Genomic DNA, 17063 nt, shown 5'->3' on the forward strand with positions numbered 1-17063 from the left:
TCCTCTCCTTCCCACTACTGATTAAAGGGTCCCTAGAGTATCAACCATGTCCCATATTCCTCTTGAATATTTGATCACTCCCTCTAACCTGGACCCTTCCTGGGCCTTTTCAACCTTTCAGAAGCTTGAGGCATCCATGTTTAAAGAACATAATCTGTCTGGACTCCACACCCCAGCCCCACTACCTCTGCATCCCCACCCCCTTCACAACCACGTTTCTTAAGGAACTCAGATTTGCTGACTTTATTCCCCACTCTCCACTCCAATTGTCCTCCACCTACAGCAAGTGGAGGGTCACCACTAATGTCTATGCCACATCCCCATTGTCCTGCACATCCCTCCCTCCTTGACCCATGAGTGCTCCCCACTTCGCCCTGTATCCCAAGCTTCCATTCCATCACCGTAAAGGTTCTTGCTGCTCCACTCACTGGCCCATCTGCCATGCCATGGACTCCTCTTCCAACTCCATCCCTGCTCATAACACCTTCTCACAGGACTCAAGCTTTTCCTTCCCCAGTCTCAGTAATCAGCTCCTTGAGCACAATCACTGGGGATCATCCTGGGTCCCAAATCCTGCCACTGCTATTTACTGAATCTTGCCAGAATCTGACCATTTTTCACCTCTCCAGCTGTTTTGTTTTGGTGGCAAATACTGACAAACTGATTGAAAATTCATATGGCAATTCAAGGAACATAGAATAACCAAAACAATGAAATTGAACCCCTCTCACACCGTACACAAAAATTAACACACAATGAGTCACAGATCTAGATCTAAATGTAAAAGCTAAAACTCTTGCCTAACATTATAGTAAATCTTCCTGACTTTGGGTTCGGCAGTGGCTTCTCAGATGCAACACAAAAGCATGCAATAAAAGAAAAGATGGGTAAGTCATCCTTCAACAAAGTTTAAACTTTTGCATGTCAAACAATACCATCAATAAGGTGAGAAGACAACCCATAGACTCTATAATCATATATCTGATAAGAGACTTCATTCAGAATACATAAAGAGCTCTTAAATTTTCATAATAAGACAAATAACACACTTTAAAAATGGGCAAATTATCTGAATAGACATTTTTCCAAAAACAACTTATAAATGGCCAATATGCACATGAAAAGATCCTCAGTAGCTACTCATTAGAGAAATGCTAATCAAACCCACAATGAGATACCACTTCACACCCACTAAAATGGCTATAATTAAAAAAAAAAAGACCATAACAAGTACTGGAGATAATATGGAGAAACTGAAATCCTCATACATTGCCAATGGAAACACAAAATGGCACAATTACTTTGGAAAACAGTCTGACAAATCTTCAAAATATTAACCGGAGTTACCATATGACCTAACAATTCCACTCCAAGGAACAGATCCAGGAGAAATGAAAACATACATCCACACAAAGTTTTGTACACAACTATTGATCACAGCTTTATTCATACTAGCCCAAAAATGGAAACAACCCGAGTGTGTCCATCAACTGCTGAACAGAATGCCACTTATTAGCATTTGGCAACAAAAAGGGTTAAGGTGTTCCTCTGCGGTACAATGTGGTGAACCTCAAAATCAGACACAAAGACCACATGTTGTGCAGTCCCATATTTATGGAACAAAATCTGCAGAATTCCCAGTAATGGGAAGTCCACAGAGACAGAAAGCAGGTCAGGAGATTAGGAGATTGTACCTTTCCAAGGGTACAAATGGGGAGCAGCTGTTAATGGGAACAGGGTTTCATTCTGGGCTGACAAAAGTGTTCTGAAATTAAATGTGGACAGAGGCATGGCTATCACTATGCTAAGACCACTGAACCGTATTCTTCTAATGAGTGAATTATATGACATGTAAATTATATTGCAAGAGTGCTGTTTTTTTTAACAGTTCCTGGCATACACACACAGGAAGGAGCCTAAGTGTGAATCTCGTGACACACTGGAGCTCTCACTCACCAGAGCTCACCAGCGGGACTAGAATGACCAGCTCTAAGGAGAGGAGAGGCCCGCACATGTCAGATGGCCTCTGCAATGTCCTGCTTAGCCCAGGGGAGTGAATCTTGAGGACGTCAAGGGAGAGCAAGTCCTCCTGCAGAACACCAGGTCACAGAAGAAACTGGGTGCGGGGTGAGTGAGGGCTGCCTCACTCATCAGGGGTCATCCACAAAGGATTCAGTGTGTTCCGCCTAGCTTTAGGAGGACCACCAAGTGGATGTTCACAACAATAAGACAACAAGAGCTGCCTTACAAGAGATAGATTGCCTCCCGCTATGATGTGTGACCCCTGGCCGGGAGGCATGTGGCTGGTCACTGGAGCCACCTCTAGAGACTCTTGCAAAAGGCAGGGGTCTGAGGGAGTTGCCTTTGGTTCTCCCAGCCTGGGTTCTGCGAGCCCATGTTCTGGTCTGGCCTGGACTCCCCCCACCCACTCCCTATCTTGGAGACCATGGAGGGCAGGGGGATGCATCAGAGACCCCACCCCAGCAGCTTAGAGAACACTGACAACCAGAAGGCATCATGAGCCAGGTCCGCATGAGTGCAGCACAGACACCCCTCTGCCATCAGAATGTGTCGGCAGCTTTATCGCTCAGCCAATCTCTCACCCACCCCAGCCTGTAACTAAACAAACACAGGGACCCCTGTCCTGCCCGTGCCTGTGCTTGCTGGGCATGCTCCAGCTGCCCCTGCCTGGGGTGCTGCTGCCCTGGACAGGGCAGGCCCCCTCAGCCTTCCTGGCTTCTTATGCAGGGTGAAACTTTGGCAGTGTGCATTCCTCCTCCCCTCTACCTCACATCACTTCAAAGACATGAACTGAATATATCCATTGAAAACCTGGGCCCTGGAATTGAGTGTAAACAAATCTTGCCATTTAAACATTCTTTTCTGTTTTTCATCTCAATCTTCATCCATCCCCTCAGCTCCAAGGCCTCCTTGTCTGCCACTCAGACATAAGGCAAAGCCCAGAAAGGCAGGGAGAAAAAGGTTAGGATAAAATTGTAGAAATAACTTAAGGCCCACACAAAACTGACCACATGTCACTGTAGACATTTGGGGGGAGCACAGCCCAGAATTCCTCCCTCTAGACCCAGAGAATCTCTGAACCCAAAGCCCTGAGGTCCAAACCATGCCTCCGGAGGCAGGAAGGCAAGGCCCTTAAAGGGCACAAAGGCCCCTGTCACACAGCTCCCAGTGGCTGCAGAAGGCAATCTAGCACCTCTCCAAGTTCAAATTAAGACCCCAATCCCAGACCCTTGTTCCTAGGACCTTTCCCACATCTATGGGCCAGAACCTTGGTGGGTGCAGTGCATCTAGGAACCTGTGCTGGATGAATAGGCCCATGTCTTAGAAGGCTCCCTCCTCCACAACATGGACAGCAGAGCAGGAACTAGAACAGAGCCCAGGACAGCTGGACAGAGTAGACGTGGCCTGGCCCAGCCAGTGGCAGAAGCTGGAGACTGGTATGGGAGTTGTTTGGGAAGGCTCCCCAGCACCATGTCTGTCTTTCCCAATTTGGAAATAAAATGTAAACCCAACATGAAGAATCCAGTACAAGACCTAGCAGGTAGAAGTGAAGATGTTTACGAGAAAAGTAAATAAGGAGACAGGAATAAGGAGGGAAACTAGGTGAGACCTCCCACCCGAATCCAGAGGTCCAGAAAAAAGAGAACCAAAAAAATGGGAGAGAAAAGTATGAACTAAGTAATAAAAAATAATTTCCCAGAACTAAAGGAAATTATATTTTTAGATTGGAAGACCCATTAAGTATCCAGCAGTTAGTGAACACACACCTGCTCCAACCAAGCTGAGCCACAGTAAAATTCTGAACTACCAGGAGTACCGAGAGGGCCCTACAAGCTTCCACAGGGGAAAGGTCACAGACGAAAGATATTGTCAAAATGGTATCAGGTTTCTCAGTGAGGAAGCAAGAACTTCAAAACTGTAAGGTTGGAAATCAACCCGTATGCTGTCTATGCCCAGACAATATATCAATCAAGGGAAATAGTAGAATAAAAATACTTCCAGAGACACAAAAGTCCCCAAAGCATGCCACCCACTGGACACTAAGTAAGCCAGGGGGACGGGGTGGGGATGATTATCTACAAGAAAAAGAAAAACAAAAACTTGTATGAGAAATAATCCTGGTATATATTACTTGGCCCAACAGTGAAAATAAATGGATAAAAAAAAAAGATGCTGCTCAATGTAAGAAAGTTGCTCGAAGGGAAGGTAGCAGAAGAATCCAGCCCTGAAGCTATATATATACATTACACTGGGTTTCTCCTGCAGCACAGCCCATGAACCCACAGTCCTGAGCAGACTAGGCCCTTGAGTCCCCCTAGTGTCAGACTCCAAACAGGAGGAGAAAGCATCCCCTAGAAGGTCTGGCCTGACGTGGAGTACAGGGCTGTCCCATGAACTGTGGATGAGGAGGGGGCTTTGGCATAGTGGGCAGCACCCGAGAGGAGGGAAGGGGTGTTGATCAAATAAGTATATATATTCAGGACAATGGAAACAGCCAAGTTATGGACAGAGCCCAAATGTCCATCAACTGACTAATGGATGAAGAAGATGTGGTTTATATATACAATGGAATACTACTTGGCAGTGAGAAAGAATGAAATCCTGCCATTTGCAGCAACATGGATGGAACTGGGGGATATTGTGATGAGTGAAATAAGTCAGTCAGAAAAGGAAAGAGCATATGTTTTCACTCATATGTGGAACTTGAGAAACTTAACAGAAGACCATGGGGGAAGGGAAGGGGGGGTGGGGAAAGTAGATACAAACAGAGAGGGAGGGAGGCAAACCACAAGAGACTCTTAAATACAGAGAACAACCTGAGGGTTGATGGGGTGTGGGAGAGGGGAAAGTGGGTGATGAGCATTGAGGAGGGCACTCGTTGGGATGAGCACTGGGTGTTATATGTAAGCCAATTTTACAATAAATTATATTCATTTAAAAAAAAGGATAATGGAAACCAGGTTTCTTGCTGTTGGGGCAAGAAGTTACACAGAAAGGCAGAAACCTAGAATATACCCTGTGGGGGAATTCATACTGGAGGGCATCAGTGTGAACTTGTGCTTTTTGACATATAGAGAAAATAGAGAAGTAAGTCCAGATGTAGGTGCAAGTATGCACGTGTGTAACTGTGTGTACGTGCACACACATGTCCACTGAAAGGCTGGGAGCACACCCAGCACCAAGCCCTCCCCCGAAAAGGTGCTGTGGGGTGGGTTCTAAGCTGTGGACAGGAAAGCACAACAGAAGCCTGGGGTGAGCAAGGATGCATTCAGAAAGCAATGGGGAAGCATCAGGACTTGAAGCCACTTTGGGTGGTCTCACTGGCCCACAAGGAGAAGCATCGAAATAACAATTATAGCCCATTGGATAAAATAAGTAATGAGTCAATACAGGGATCAATAAAAATAAATAAATTGGTAGTTTGATGATGAGTGAGGTATTTCCATAGTTTCCAAGTACCTTCCCAAATACCTAGGAATTGTAAAGAGAAAAAAGTGTCATTGCAGCAGCAAAGGGTGGAATGGTGCCATCTAACCCGGTGACCAAAGTAGCAGCATCAAGGTGCATGGAGAAGAGCCTCACACCTGGGTGTTTCCACATAAGCCAAGTCCAGTCATGGGAGCAGCCAACAAACCCAAATTGAGAGGCATTCTACAAAAAACTGACAAGCATTCTTCCGAAGGGTAAAAGTCATGACGAAGACTGAACACATAGCATGATTCTCAGCCCATCCTTTGAGGCATCTGGAGGAGTTTGGACACTGTCTGAGGACCAGATGCCCATACAGGTGACCATGATTCTGCAGGAGAAATTCTTCTTTGTTGGAAACACCCAAACAAGTGGGTCATGGACATAGACTTGGCAAATATACTCTCAAGTGCCTCAGGAAAAACGGATTTTGTCCTGCATTTGAAACGTTTCCATGAGCTTGAGCTTGTTTCAAAATATATTTTTAAAATGTGGGGTGTGGGGTGTGATTTCACCAACGGGTGGTCAGGGGAGGCCTCTTTGAGGAGGGGTTGAAGCCAGAGCTCGGGAGAGGGGCCCTCAGGCCCCTCTAGCTTCATGTCTCCACCTTCTGGTCTCCAGTACTGCTCCTTAAAGCCTACAATGGCCAAAACATCCTGGGCCAAGAACAGCTCCAACTGTCTCAGCCTGCCCACTTCCCTCTAGAGAGCCCAGGGACAGCGGGGCAGGGCGGGGCAGGCCCTCGGGAGAGTCTCACAACCCTGAAAACCCTAAAGGAAGGGGCACCTTGTGCCCTGAACATTTCAGGTAGGGGCTGAAGGAAAGGTGGGGCACCCTCGAGACCCCTCATTCCCCCTCCCCCAGCTATTCCTGCAGCCCCCAGAAGCTCCCAGACCTGAGCAACCTGTCCTCAGCCCCCACTTCTCAGGGGTCCTTCTCTGCTCCAGGCCCTGGAACGGCCAGCTCTGCTGCAGTGGGGTCTCTGTCCTGAGTTTGGGAGGTCTTGAGGCTGTGTTGGCATCCCACCCACTAGACCACCTTTTGGCAGGAAACACAATCAGGGCCAAGGGGAAAATGAGGGCAAGGTTTGCTCTTTTTTTTTTTTTTTTTTTTTTTTTTAAGCTGGAATTCAGAGAGAAGTAAAATGGAGACTTGCTGAGTGGAGCAAAGCAGACCTGCTTTTGCTGAGTTTAAGTGAAAATGATGGAAGAGAGAGGTGGGGGCAGGGGAGTTGGCAGTTCTATAGCTTTGCACATTTCTCTCATTATTTTGCTTCTAAATCAGCCTCGCTGGTACTTTCTCTATTCTATAAAAGCCAAATCCAAGCCATGTCCCTTAATCTCTCCAACAGCAGCTCACTGCTGGGAAAATAATACAGATGTAACTTCCAGCTTCATACACTTTCTTTTCCATTTATATGCAAATAGTGACCTTTCACCCAAGCTGTCTCAAAGAAGTGTTTCCTTAAAAATGCAAATAGCATGTTGCAGGCAGTTACTGTGGCTGAGTCTTTCCTATATTATTATTATTATTGCTTTTAACCTTACCAGTGCTGTAAAAACAACAGCTAAACTGCTCGGCATAATAATGACTTTCCAAAAGAAATCACAAGACAGCTCTCCAGGAGGCCTGTCAGTGAGCCCGCCAGCAGGGGAGGGAGGGTCTCAGGATCGAGGGGAGAGTGCTCAGCCCCAGGGTGCCCAAGTGTCCCAGGAGGGGCACAACAGTGGCAACCTGCTTCTACCTCAGAATCACCTGGGCCAGGCCTCCAACACCCAAGCAGGTGCCAGGAATGACGGCAACAGGAACAGACCACTCAGCACAACTGGGTCCTCCATGCAGGTCCACAGGAATTTCAAGAACATTTCCACCCCAAGTGGGGTTCAATGGTGACCCCAGTCGCCACCTCCACCCGGGCTGGTGAGTCAGCCAGCAAACTCACATGCGCTCTGCCCCCACATGAGGAGCCAGGTGGCTTCCAAAAGCCCTTGCATTCCCACATCCCAGACCCCTCCAGGCCAACAGGAAAAACAGAGAACAGGAGGCTGGGAGAAGCAAGGAAGGAGCCCAAGGGAAATGGATGCAGCTAGTGTGTCTGCGAAGGTGTTGGGGTGGGGACCTCCGTCCCACTCCTCCTGACCAACCCCACTGACCAAGCCTGGCTACAGGCCAGAGGAGGAGCTGGGGAAGGGGTCCACTTTATCACTGAAACCCACTCACAGCCTCCAGGACCCCACCACCCGTTGCTGTGTCCGTGGCTGCTGCTCTCCAAGGCCCAGAGCATGGGACATGCCAGGTGCTCAGAAAGGAGGGTGTGGAAGGCTAGGCTGACCCCTGGGCTTGCCTCACTGAGCCGAGATCAGAGACACCGGCTACATCTAGAGTGACCTGCCTCAATCCTAGAGAGCACACGGGGAAACAAAGGCTGTGAGAAGGGAACAGGACGGCTCTGGCCTCATCCACCAGGTTGAGAACCAAGAGGGCTAGTTTCTGGGCACCCTCCCTCTGGGGTCTTCAGAGCACATACTGGCCTCCCAGGGTCAGGAGAGGCCTTCTCTGGAATTCTGCTCCTGTGCCTCCTGTCCATGAGTCCCAGAAACGTCTTTCTTAATCAGAACTGTCCAGCCCAGGGAGAGGAAGGATGGTCACTTCCGTCCTCATTGAAAACACACTTTATTTAGGGTTTGAAGGTGACCCGACTAGAATGGGCTCTCTCTCGTACAAGCAGTAAAAGTAAGCTGCTTGAAGCTTCCTTTAGGGTCTGTCTGCACCCTGGCTTGTGTCCCCCTCAGTCAGAAGCCTCTCAGGCGGCTGACCTGAAAATCCAGGCAGGAAGAGCATTCTGTAGGCAGGCACAGGCAGCTCGGGGGGGCCTCAAAGCCCCGGGGGTGGGGGAGGCAGTTTCGACAACTGTGCCCTTTTCCTTCTCCCACCCCCAGTCCCTCTGACTGCAGGACATGGAAGCATTCCTGTTTCGGGACAGAAGGGTGAGCCCCCAGGCGGCTGACATGATGCAGCTCTTCCCTGGTGAGTTTAATTGTAGCCTCAGCTCCAGGGCTGAGTCACCCCCAATTTTCAGGCGGGGGGGGGGACCCGCCTGTCATCCTCCTAGCACTGCCCAGCAACAGCCCACCTGGCTGCCTTTTAGGCTTAGAAATATTGGGGAGTACACATGCTAATTTCCCAATCTGAGTGTTCAGTGCTCAGCACCCAGAGAACCAGCACTCAATAGAAATTGGAGAAAACAAAAACACTTCACACAGACCATAAGCCACTGGCCTGGGAGTGACTCTGGGCAGGAAGGGGGCCCTCACTGGGAGGGTGCAAAGCAGGACAGGGCTGGGAGAACCTCCCACCCTGTGCTAACACACGTGCTCATCAGAGTGCTTTCTCTAGGAACGCATCCTGCATCACAAGAATGGGCTCTAACTCATTACCAGAGTCCATTTGGGCCTCTAGATGCCAGAGATGCAGCCCACAAGCTGAGCGAGAGAGCCCAGATGCTGGGGCATGAAGGGAGCTCCACACCCAGCTACAGGTTCAGAACTTAGAAGCCGAATGTGTGTGTTTGGCAGCCAGACAAGCAAAGCCAGGGCCCAGCAGCCGACAGCTGATCCCTCATGACCTGCTCCAGCCTTCCAGGGGGCTACAAAGCTTCGCCGGAGGAAGTTCTAATAACAAATCTACCTTTCTTCTCCCTGTGGGCTGATGCACCGAGGACTCAGACCCCCAACTTCAGTACTTCAGGGCCTCTGTGGGCTTTTCTGACTGCTTCAGTGGCCTCTCTAGGAAGCATCAGAACCACTAGATGAGAGAAGGCTTTAGGCCCTTCACAGATGGTGGAAACTGCTGGCTTGCATGTGTTGCAGGGAGGAGAACCCTCCCAGCTAATCTGCTTTGGTGCAAAATGAGGCCTCAAGAAGCACTCGCAGCTGGGATCGGGCTCCTGGGATTGGGGCCTCGGCTTTGTGGAAATAAAACAGATCACACAAAAATCTAAACCATCTCTCCAAAACAAAGTCAGACCATTAAAAAGTACTAACAAGAGGCACTCTCTACTTTGGATGCCAGACTCTGACTTTGCACAGTTCCATGTGCAAAACAGTGATCAACAAACCAATTAATTGTTCAGTTAGCAGTCCTGTGACTGAGCAGGCTGCTTTGAACCACCTAGTCTAGGGGACCCTAGGACGGTCACTGCCCCAGAAAAACCGGCACTGAGAAGACCCCTGTCCCTAGGCTCCTTATTCACATCCCAGGAGAAGCTCTGAGTCTATGAAAGGCCTTTCGGAGAACAGCCTGCCCTTCCAGTTAGGAACCACTCGGATGTACACAGGTTGGCTGCTGATGCCGATTCATGTCAGGATTCAACAAGTCCCGTAAAGACTGAAGGGCTTCGAAATCAGCGATGCGCCTCAGGGACCCTCAGAACTACGGGTCTGGTGCACTGCGACCCAGGGCATCACTCCCGGGGCATTTGCTGCTGTCAGTTTGAGGTCTGGGAGCGCCACAGTCCCTCTAGGACCTTCTAAAACAGGCACCAGAGCCTGGTGGGGCGCTAAGGTCCTGCCCAGCAGAGAGAACCTAAGACCCTCTCCCTCCAGGGCAGAGGCAGAGCAGCCCTGGGGCTCCAGGGACCCTCTCCCTTGTGCTACTCCTCTCATGTGTCGTTTTTAGGCAACAAAATGGGGAAAAGGGAGAGGACCCAGATGGCTTTTGCCGGCACCCTCAGACTGATGTCGAGCACGATCAAGGTGTGAAGCCAGGCGTGAGGGTGAGAGGTGGAAGCCCGGCAGGCTAATCTGTCAGCAACTCAGACCATATGGCGCGTCCGCTTTTCCTCACAACATTCAAATCACACACGCTCACTCGCACCTTGCCCACCACCCTGAGCAATGCAGGGAGACCGAGCCAGCCCGTCCTTCAAGGACCTGCCACACGCACCCTCCGTGCAGGCCACAACCCCCTGGTGTACTGAATCCGAGCGATCCCGGGGCAAACCGCCCCTTCCGGTCCCCAGGGCTGGCCGGAAGGTGGCCACAAGGCCCTGGACGCTCGTCAGTGCTTGACAACCTCTCCAACCGCTGGACTAATCCCCACAGAGGCAGGTATATTCACAGCTTGGCTGGGGCACATTGGAACTGTCCTCTGAGTTACTCGCACGTCATTTGATTGAAATAACATTGCGTTTTTTAAGTACACATTGTAAAAGGCAGGAAGGAAGAAACAATGGGTAAAGCCCCTGTTCTCATAAGTAAAGCATCTTTGCTCCTAACCGCATAAGCCAAGCAAGGGGAAACGTGCGAAACCAACACAGGGTCGGCTTCAGTAATGCTGAAGATAGAGAGGACACCAATTGTAAGTATTCAGTAATCTATCTTCTGTGAAGCAAGCTTGATGGAAGTCTGAGAGCAAAAGCATTTCAAGTCAGGTGAAAAACGTCTATCCCATTTTGTTTTGAGGATTTTCTTTAGGTGACATTTGGGGAAATTCAGCTGTTCATAAAAGACAGAAAATATGTGGAGAACCTCAAGACATTCCACTCTAGCAAGCACTCTAGGCTGGGTAGCAGGCTATCCCTATAGAGGGGCTTCTAAGAAAGAACAGGTCCTGGGGTCTTGAGGGAGCACAGAGCTGGGCAGGGGGGGGGCAGTCTTCAGGGAGCACTGAGCCACCCTGGGGGGTGGTATTCAGGGAGCACAGAGCCATCCTGGGGGGGGGGGGTGGTCTTCAAGTAGCATAGAGCCACCCTGGGGGCACCACCAGTGGCAGCTGTTCTCATTCCTTCTGGGAAACACAGCATTTTGGGGGCTGATAATCTCGAAATGTTGCTGGCTCCCAAAGACCATTTTTGTGTAAAAGTCACACCACAAAATTCCCATTAAAATTACGTCTGTAGACAACTAAATTCTGGCTTATTCCTGGGTGAGTTCACAAGGAAAGAGCAGAGGGGGAGAATCTAGAAGCTGAGGGGAGTAGAGGGAGGGCACCCCCAGCCAGGCCCCCTCTGGGCTCTCCTGTCCAGTACTCTACAAGATAAAAGCCAACAAAAGGGAGATCTGGAATGGGTCTTCCAGGGCCAGGACAGGCACAGGGTTTATCTTTCCAATATGCCTGAGTAATGTGCAAGTCTGGCTGCCCAGTGCCCTGTCTGCCCCAGGATCAGGTGACTACTGGCTGTCCCCTCCTGCCCAACAGACACACCTCGGTCCTGCCGGCCAGGCCAGCTTCCTGCCTCCCGGTCTGCTCCAGGACAAGAGCTGACCAAGGTGTTCTGGTCGACTCTGGTCTCACCATCCCCAGCCCAGGCAGGGTTAAACAGCACCATGACCTGCTCACTCTTCACCCAGAAGACATGCCTCTTGAGTGGAGTCCATCAGGGAGGAGCTCGGACCCACCAGCCTGCCCACTGCCATCAGGGTGGCTGTGGGAGGCCCAGGGGTACTTGTCTGGTACATTTTCAGTCTGCAGGAAGCTTGTCCTGCTGTCTCTGCCCAGTGCTGGTCCACACAAACTTTTGCCCAAGGGTGGGTACCCCCAGGACAGCTATCGGCCCAGCTCTGAGCCGCACACACTCCCAACTCCACCAACCAGAGTTAGCACAGACCCTCCCTGCCCCACCCCACATGCTCACTCAGAGCCACCCATGTCCTCATGGACACATTTGGTGACCCCAGGCCAGAGGAGGACAAGAGGGCCCAGAGAGGAGGGGCTGGGCTCTGGGCAGCACCAAGGAAGAGTGCCCCCCACAGCCAGGGCCAGGGGATAGGTCAGCTGCCTGGGGCGTGTCTGAGTGCCCAGTGAGGGCTCCCATGGCAACACTCTCTGCCAGCCTCTCCCTGATGCCTCTGGGCATTGACAGGGCTTTCCAGTAAAAGCTGCTGAGTCCCCTGCCCCAGCTCCAGGACAGAGCAACTTTGTAGCACCAAAGGCTCTGCCTACAGATTCTCCCCCTCTGGCACCAGGAGGACTCAGGGCAATATTTGGGGCTGCCTCCAGACCTGCGGACAATGCCTGAGGGTCACACAGGCCCCCTGGGTTACACTTTACACAGAAGCAGCTCCCCTGCCCTGGAGAGCTCCCAGGCCCACATCTGGGCCCTGTGGTCCAAGGAAGTTAGAGCCCAGGTGGTTCCAGGATGGAAAGGCCTCCACGTCAAATTCTCACACACGTCAAGCTCTCCACGGCCCCTGCTCAGGTCCCTGGATCCTTAAACATCCTGTGAGATCAGGTGGTGCCGGGGGTGGAGAGGGAACTTATAGGGGCCTCCAGTCTCCAGGTCCAGGAACACAACGGGTCATGAAACTGCCACCTTGTCTTTGCAAACAAACTGCTCTCTAAATCCCGATCAGCCTCCTCTGCACAGTGAACAACTCTGGGGAGACAGGCAGAGTCCTGCCCTGTTGGTGACACCCTCCCTGCTGGCACCACAAAACTCCAATCTCTGCTCTCCTACTATTTTGTTTACCATTAATTAACAGGGCCATATGGAAGGAGGTGATAATCACAGCCAAGGACCAATGGGAAGGAAGCCCTGGTGGTGAGGATCCTGGGCCTCTCCCCGGCTTCCACCCAGCCCCAGGCAAGGACACTCCCCACACACACCAGGCTGGAGTGAGGGCAGGGCGGGCTCTGCCAGCATCTCAAGAGTCAGAGTCCGAGCATAGCCGCTCGCCAAGACTGAGGCTCACCTCCTCGAGGTTTGTCCCACCACTGTTCCTGCCTTTTGTTCGCTCAGCCACCAGCCTCAGAGATGCCCTCAGGTTCCTCTAACCTCAAGGTTTGTTTTTTAGACCACTGGGGCAAAATTCCTCACCTCCCTCTCCCAAAAGGATAATAGTAATAATCACTATCATTATCACCACTATAGTGACACAGCCTGACGGCCCACTACCAGACACACCTCTCAGATGTTTTGTTTCAGAAATTACATGCCCAACTTGACCAGCCAATGATGTCCACTGATGCGAAGGAGGCACTGAGACCAGAAAAGCCCTCTGTGACTCAGAAACAGTAAGTAGGACCCTCGTGGTGAGGACCCGCTACCACAACACTAGGGCCACCATGGGCTTGTTTATTTCCTGATTCACAAAGAAGGAAATGAATCCAACGGACAAAACAAAGTCCCTCGCCCCAGAACATATCATCCCACGGGCAACAGCATTATGTTGTTCAAAGCTCACACCATCTTTCCTGGCCAACCCTGATTTTCAGTTTTAAATACACAAATTCAGTTACACTAATATTATAAGCAACCACACTCATGACCCCCCTCACGGCAGGAAACGGAGCTGAGAAGGACAGCCAGTATTGAGTTCTGTGCGCCTACCCCACAAACACATGCACCCTAGACGCTGCTCCTTAAGTTTAGAAATACATGACACGCAAAGACAAAATGCTCACATGACCATCTCTCCTCGGTGTCTTGGGTGGGGGCTCACACGAGGTACCAACTCTGAGATCCCCACTTCAGAGAAGTCTTCTGTTTAACAAGGCAGCATTTCCCCCCACCACATAGCTGCTGGGTTCCTCTTCCAGAAATGCACATAAAGTTTCTTGCCTTGGTACACGATACCCCCAATGTCTTTTCTGTCAGACGCACTACGTGTCCACTAGACTCTCAGAGAGGCCGAGCGCGTGAACAAGCCAGGGAGAGACAGAAAAAGAGAAGGAAAACAGCCACGGGCAGACCCGGTAGGAGAAGAAAGCCTCAGTCCAACAGAGCAGCTTTAAAAAGCCATCCCCAGACCTGCTTTTCCTGCAAAGAAAGCCTTCATCTTAGAAATTAACTCTGCTCGCGCGCCCTCTCCCTGTCTCGGTCCAAGGGGAAAAGCCAAGCGCTTGGATATCTGCCTTTGTCAGCGAAAGAGCATAACATGGACTTACCTTTCCCCACAGCTATTGTCTGTCCTCCTTCAAAATGACATCACGGAAAGCAATCATGAAATTTACATGGGGGGTGCAGGGTGGACGGGGGAGGAGAGGGGAGGCAGCTGCCTCCCTTACAGCGGTCACATGTGGGGAAGCCTGTGTGCGGGTTTCAATTAAATATCTTCTCCCCTTAGTGTGCGACTCCTAAGCCAGCTAAAGGCGACGTCTCATTTACTTAATGACCGCTCTCATTAGCAGCGGTGGCACGGGCTGGCGGAGAGGCTCCTTTGTAAATACGCTACCCATGAACCCTTGGGGCTCCAATATATCTGTTTACTCTCCGAGGTGAAATAAATTTACAGTATAGCATCAGAAAGATGGGACTGCTGACTTGGGGAGTGAGAGGTGCCCAGGCCGGCAGAGCCCCTGTCTCCTGCTCCAAGCATCAGCCAACAGAAGGTGCCTGTGTTTGCCCACACTGAATCATAATTAATATGCAGCATGATTGGGGGTTTTTTATGCAAAACACACAAAAGGGCAGAGAGCGTCACAGCCGCCATACTCACCCCCCTGTGCTGTTTCCAGCAGTGGTTCAGTCCAATAATTCCTAATAGCAGCAACCAGAATGACAGATGCCCTGGGTTAGCACGGCTGCAGCGAAAGTACTTTACAATATTTATTGGTGGTTAGGAATATGACCTACCATCATAAAGAATGGACTGCAGAATTTATTACTCAGATGAACCAGGAGGGTTACATAGTGGTTCATCTGCATGTTCAAGTATCAGTGACTTACAAGGATATGTGTTGTGTTTTTTTTTGAAGTTCGTAAAAGGTACCTATGACCACAGACCCAAAAATAAAGGCATACACACAAAGAATAGATCAGGAAAAGATATTTTTTCTTTTATCACACATTCCGTTTTTGGTTTAAGTTTTAAAATAATAAAATCCTCTTAATGAGATCTTGGGCACAAGTACTCTATGCCCTAAAGTCACTAAGCTTATCCCAACCAGAGGGAAACACACAGCTCAAGTTCTCTGCTCTTTTTGAGTCTTTTTCAACTGCCTGACAGGAGCTATCCAATGAAAATCGAGAGGAGGAAAAGGCATCACACACATAATGGAACTGCCCACCTACTCCTCAAACAGCCGAATTGTTTTCCACTTTCAAGGATAAATGCAGGAACTACCTCAGTGAGAGCCAGGGTATTCTTGCTTACTATCCAAACTTCCTTCCAAACTTGCCTGATAAATCAGGCAAACAAACGTTCATTATCATAATCAGTTTGTTAGAAACTGTACCGTGAGACAGGACACAAGCTGGGTTTTAGATGCCTGTGAAGAGCGGCTGCCTCAGACCAGTGCAAAAGCAGGCCAGCCCTTGGCTCTGAAGTTCAGGGCAGAGATTTCAACGTAGTAAATATCATTTCCTGGTTCATTATGCAGGAACACAACCCCCACCCCCACCCCCACCCCCACCCCCACCCCGGCAACTTAATCAGCATTAAAAAGCTCAGGCTACCAAAAGCATGAATTAGAGAGGAAACAGCTTCCTCAGAGAAAGCATGTTCTAAAAATCAGCTGAAACTCTTCCGCAAGCGATTATTTTTAACACGCAGTGTTGTTGCCACATTACACGTAAACCAAGGAGCTTCATACTAAAAGCAAGTATGTTCAGTTCTTATATACACACACATTATTCTCAACAAACAAAATGCATAATGTACTCGGGGCAATCTTTTAAACTGAGTAAAAGGAAATAAACGCAAGTGTTCACTAGTAAAACTGAGGATGAAATATTAATTAGCCAAATGAGAACAGTTTGAGGCTCCTACAATGACTGCCTACCATTGTTTTTATTCTTTTGTGAGCTCACATCCATTAGCATAGAAGGACATATTCAGTTGAGAGCTCTCCTGAAAAGCCATTTTCTGTCTCCTCTGGACACGCTGTGAGTGCTGGGATATTTTACATCCCAAACCTTTGGCATTCAGAAATTCTATTAAACTCTTATCGGCAGGCTGCAGGCTCGGGCAGCCCTGCACGCCATTGTTCCTCGAGGAAGATAGAATCAAAGGGAGGGCCGGTGCTGAATCAGCCGTATTCCCCAACAATACCCAGTGTTTCATGAAAGTATTTAATTCAGATATGTGACAGTCAAACTTAGAGAACAACAACAAACAGAATCAACAACGGGGAGAGATCAGTATGTGCAACCAAAGGCCCCGGTGCAGCATAACTCTTTTCCAGGTAACATAAATTGTACTTGTGCAAACCTCTGCCTTTCAGCATTTCACACCTCCCCCATTGAGCAACCACGGCTTCCTGAGGTGTGTAGCTCCGGTGGCCGGGAATGGACCCTTCGGACTCCACCTGAGGCTGCTCGGGTGAGCATTTCTGAATGTGCTTGGAAATTTCAAATCGCTGCCTGTTCCAAGAACCTGGAGAGAAGCCCCGGGAGGTTACAGTTGAATGAGCCGTTTCAGAAGATGGGTTTTGATGAGGAAAGGTTCAAAATCTTTAGCCGACTCCATCTAGAGAACAAAGAGGGGTTACAGGCAAGGAGAAGGGAAGGGACTGTGCCGGCAACTTGCTAAGGTTTGGCTTCTTCCTTCAGCCCGAGCGGTGGGTGCGGACGCGCCTGCGGTCTGATCAGCACTTTGGACAGCGCTCCCGCCCCTGGAGCCAGGCCCTTTGTT

General features: G+C 49.9%; 1 protein-coding gene across 1 annotated transcript in view; it reads right to left on the minus strand.

The window, feature by feature from the left end:
* Positions 1 to 14822, minus strand: part of MYT1 (myelin transcription factor 1) — a 66776-nt gene extending 51954 nt beyond the window's left edge. The window contains exon 1 of the mRNA XM_053199649.1: positions 14377 to 14822. The gene's annotated coding sequence lies outside the window, so the exon portion shown is untranslated. The remainder of the gene's footprint in view (positions 1 to 14376) is intronic.
* Positions 14823 to 17063: the final 2241 nt, after the last annotated feature.

Source organism: Acinonyx jubatus, chromosome A3 (genome assembly GCF_027475565.1).
Source record: "Acinonyx jubatus isolate Ajub_Pintada_27869175 chromosome A3, VMU_Ajub_asm_v1.0, whole genome shotgun sequence".
Lineage (NCBI taxonomy): Eukaryota > Metazoa > Chordata > Mammalia > Carnivora > Felidae > Acinonyx > Acinonyx jubatus.